The following is a 4,547-nucleotide window of genomic DNA, read 5'->3' as shown; positions in this document are numbered from 1 at the left end:
AGTAATAGTGTCCACTTCGTGCTTTCCTCCTCTAGTAGCCTTGCGAGGTCTACTATATTATGAATTATGGACCGCCATTTCCTCAATTTTGTTCCAAGTTTGATTGTCGTCAACTTCAGTGAACATTCCATTTGATCCCATGTTGAGAATGTTTCTTGAGTCTTCATAAAGACCGTTCCAAAATTGTTGTACCAAGAACCACTCGCTAAGTCCATGGTGAGGACATGAGCGACAAATTCCCTTGAATCGCTCCCAAGCTTCATACAAGGATTCTTCATCTCTTTGCTTAAAGCCCGTAATATGAGCTCTTAGCATGTTAGTCTTCTCCGGTGGATAGAACTTTTTGTAGAAAGCTAGAGCCAATTTCTTCCAAGAATCAATTCCGAGAGTAGCCTTATCAAGGCCTTTCAACCATTTTTTCGTGGTGCTAATTAGAGAAAAAGGAAATAAGACCCATCGAATTTGGTCTTGAGTTACACCGGTTTGAGAAATCGCATCACAATATTCACAAAAAGTCTCCATGTGAGAGTGAGGGTCTTCACTAGGCATCCCCCCAAATTGGCTTCTTTCGACTAATTGGATAAATGCGGATTTGGCAATAAAATTTCCGGTTAAATGTTGTGGTGTGGGAGTACCATTAGGTAGGTTCTTGATAGTAACGTTTTGTGTCGGTCTAAGATGGTGATTTTATCACCCTCGTGTCCTTTAATATGGGTCTTTTAGTATGCTTTCCTAGCACTTGGCAAATGGGTATAATGTGGTTGAACTTATGTAATTTACCTCGGTTGGACGATTGATCTTCATGAACGGAACCCGGGAGGCATAGAGCACCTTTCAAAGGTTAAGACAAGCACAAGGAGCTCACATATGGCCTAGAAACCAGCTGAGAGAAGTAGGAGTGAAGCTTGGAAAGAAAAGAAGGAAGCAAAACTTAGGAGTTTGAAGCCAACTCCCGAGCTGGAGCGCAGCCTGCGCCAAGACTGCGCAGCCTGCGCAGGATGCGCAGCCTGCGCCAACTTCAGAGAGGCCTGCGCAAATCTGTTTTAAACACGGGCTTAAGTGAACATTCCGTGTTTTGGGCTTGTTTTTGAGGTTTTTAACCTAGAAAGGAGTGCACCCATATATATACCCCTCATTTTGAAGACCAAGGGAGGATCATATCATCTCATCTAATCTCATTATTAGGGTTTAATCTTGTAACAATTTAGAAGACTATTTTGCATTCAAGTTGTAATCTTTCTTTGTTTTTGGGTTTTATGAAGACTATGGAAGGCTAATTCTTCCCTACTTGGTGTAATCCATTGCAAGCTTTCATCTTTATCATTGTATTGACTCCTTAATCTCTACTCTTTCATTTATTTCAATTTCTAAGTTTTAATGACCTGATGAATGTTTTGTTGTGAGAAGTAATTACCCTTGCCTCTTTTATATTCATCTATTGCTTGTTGTTGCAAAGTTGCTTGCTTTTGTAATAACTTGTTGAAGAATCTCATAATTGTTGTTATCTTGGTTTAAAGTATCAACCTTTGTGAGTAGAAATTGATTATATCATAGGATTTGTTGGTTTAAACATATCTTTGTGATATCCCATTTACTTTCCTCTTGGTTTTGTTCTTCATGCTCTTGGTTACAATTCTTACATGGTTTAATGTTAGAATTTGTAGTTTAAGTAGGATTATCATTGTTGGCTTAGATAGTGGTAATCACTTGCTTGAGGATTGTTGTTGGGTAAATGAAAACTAGAGAGAAAAGAGTCTTGCTTTGAGAAAAGTTGGAACTTGTAGGATTGCACCAAGTTCTCTTAATTATTGAATCATCTTACTCACCAAGTGTTTGTTATATTGCTTGTTAGACTAAGATTGCAAATTTCACTTTGTTTCATGTCACCAATCAACTCAAAACCCCCCCTTTTTATGTCCCTCTATTGTTTGTCATTGTGAATAACCATTGTTTGTTTATAATCTTGTCCTTAGTAGTCAATAGTTTACAATTCAAGTATTTAGCTTAAAAGACCTTCTCTTGGGTTCGACCCTTACTTGCACTCTATTACTTTATCATTTAGAGTAGTCTAGAGTATAGTTTGGCTTATAAATTGTTAATTTGGTAGGCTAATTCTAGTATATTACGACACCTAGTTTCATCCTTACCAAATTTTGGCGCCGTTGCCGGGGAAGGGCAACATAGCTAAAGGCTTGATGCCCTCCGCCATCGCGATCCCAAGCTTGGTTCCCTTGATTAGGGAACAAGAGCTCCGGTTGTGCCCAAGAGGGCTTAGGACCATTGGGGTCAATATACCCTTGTTGAGCCATGTTATAGTATTGGGGGTAAAGGGCCAAGTAGTTCTCGACCCTCTCTTCATGTACCCCGAAGTCCACTCTATTCATGAGTGCCATCAAATCATTAATACCCGGGGTATTGGGGATTGCCGGCCTAAATTCGGTATAGGGAGTAGGGTATGGTGGAATAGGCACGAAGGAGGGTGGGCGACAAGGTCTTCCCGGTGCTCCACGAGGTATTTGGCGGTGCGGCTCTTCCCTTGGAGGGGGATTGTCAATAATTTGGATATCAAGGAGGTAGCTTGGTGGAGGCGAGTACGGGCTCAATCTTGGGTCAATGCCCGGTATCTTCCAACCTTCAAGGATCATTGAAGTGCATCCTTTGGTGTACCACTCTACACTCCCTTCCCGAGTGTAGTTACACCATCGGTGACTGTTGAAGATGGTGTGCTCATCAATCAAAGTTCTCCCCTCAAGGGGAGTATAGGTCCCTCGGTCATTGAACCCGGGACAAAGGTGGTGGGCCAAAATAGTAATTAGACCTCCCATCACGAAGGTCTTGAGTTGGGTGGTTCCTTGAGCAAAATCATGGAATCTAGTAAGTATCTCAAGTGGCGTATTGAAGTTATAACGCCTCACCGCTCGAACATTCAAATAGGATTCAAGAAAGGTTAAGTCGATAAGAGTACACCTATCTTGTTCGTACCTCCCATTGATGGTACCGGCCACAAAGCGCTCGGTGAATCGAATCACCGGATGTTGGATGGCGAAGGTGTGGCAATGTTTTGGGTGGATAAAATCCCTCCCGGAGATAGCCTTCCAAAGAAGATCCACACCGAAATTATCGGGTTTTTCGGTATAGTTAGTGGGTACTTCAAGACCGAAAACATAGGCAAATTCCTCAAGCGAAAGACGATGGTCTAGGTTGCATAACCTAAACTCCATGCCCACATCGGTGTGGGTATTTGTCACAATGCGAAGGCTACTCAAGAACTCAAGGGTGAGACTAAGGTAAGTCTCCTCATGGGCATGGAAAAGTTTTCCAATGCCAAGGCCATTAAAGAACATCTCGGTAGGGTACCTTATCTTAAGGATTTCCAATACCCTAGTATCTACGAATTGAGTAGGTTCGTACTTCTTACCTAGTAGTTTGACAAAATTTGTGCGGTGGTCATCGGATTCAAAGAGTACCTCTTGGAAGTAGTCGAGTTGTTCAATTCCTCCCCTCATTAGGGGTCGGGTGCTCCTTGGTAGTACTACCTCCCGTGGCATTGAAGAGGTTGATCCCTTGCGCTTCTTTCCGGTGGATTCCACCAATTTCTTGGCCTTTCCCTTGGTGTTCATCAATGGTGCCATTTTGATGTGGGTGATGGGAGTGTTTTTGAGAAGGGGTGTGATTTTGAGGATGGAGATGAGTGTTTTAGGGTTTGATAAGGTGAGGAAATGAGGGAGAGAAGGGGGTGATTATATAGAAGAAAGGGGGGATCCGAACGGATAAGGGTGGGTGATATCCGTTTTATCCGAAAGAACAGGGCAATCCGAGCGGATTTCCATCGGGACGGGCGGATTGTGCGAGAATAAGACGGGCGTCTTTGGTTGAATCCGCACGGATTCTGACACAGCAATTTCCTTGGCTGAGAGGTGGAAAAAGGACGGGCGTCTTGGGGCTGGGACGTGCGTCTTGGTCAGGACGGGCGTCTTGCGCTAAATCCGCCCGTATTCTGGCGCAGCACAAAGATTCTTTCCTGGGTAACATACGGGACGGGCGTCCCGTAAAGAAAACGGACGTATTGTCCAGGACGGGCGGATTGGCTCGAATCCGCACGTCTTCCTCTACAGCGTTAATCATTTCTTCTGACGCGGGCCCTGAACGGGCGTCTTCCTCTAATTCCAGGCGTCTTCTGCTCCTTTCCTTCTTTTTCTTTCTCTTTCGTGTAATAACATACCCTTTTTACCGTTTTTCTCTTTTACCTTATCTTTTTCTGAAATTTGCTCATTAAACATGTAAGATGACTCTCTCTCTCTCCTCTCTCATGCAAGAACTTAAATGCAAAAGCAATATAGTACAATTTTATACAAAGTAAAGGGTCAAGAAATATCTTACAAATGGTGGTTTGAGATAGGACTCCACCAAACTAATTCAAATCGTAGAAATTTTTATCCATAGAGCTCAAGGCTCTTAATAAAAGATCAAAAGCTTGTGAACAAGCTCCAAATAAGCATAAGTATGGGTTGCTCAATTTGAACACGAAATTTTGCCAAGGAAGCTTG

General features: G+C 42.8%; 1 non-coding gene across 1 annotated transcript; it reads left to right on the top strand.

Moving 5' to 3' along the window:
• The first annotated feature begins 208 nt into the window (after window positions 1-208).
• LOC141654211 (small nucleolar RNA R71) lies at window positions 209-315 on the top strand. Its single transcript, XR_012547775.1, has one exon. It is a non-coding gene; the product is annotated as a small nucleolar RNA R71 (small nucleolar RNA).
• The last annotated feature ends 4,232 nt before the right edge of the window (window positions 316-4,547 follow it).

The sequence above is a fragment of the Silene latifolia genome, chromosome 4, assembly GCF_048544455.1.
Source record: "Silene latifolia isolate original U9 population chromosome 4, ASM4854445v1, whole genome shotgun sequence".
Taxonomy (NCBI): Eukaryota; Viridiplantae; Streptophyta; class Magnoliopsida; order Caryophyllales; family Caryophyllaceae; genus Silene; species Silene latifolia.
Note: the sequence above shows the minus strand (reverse complement) of the source record. Positions and strands in the feature narration are given on the sequence as shown.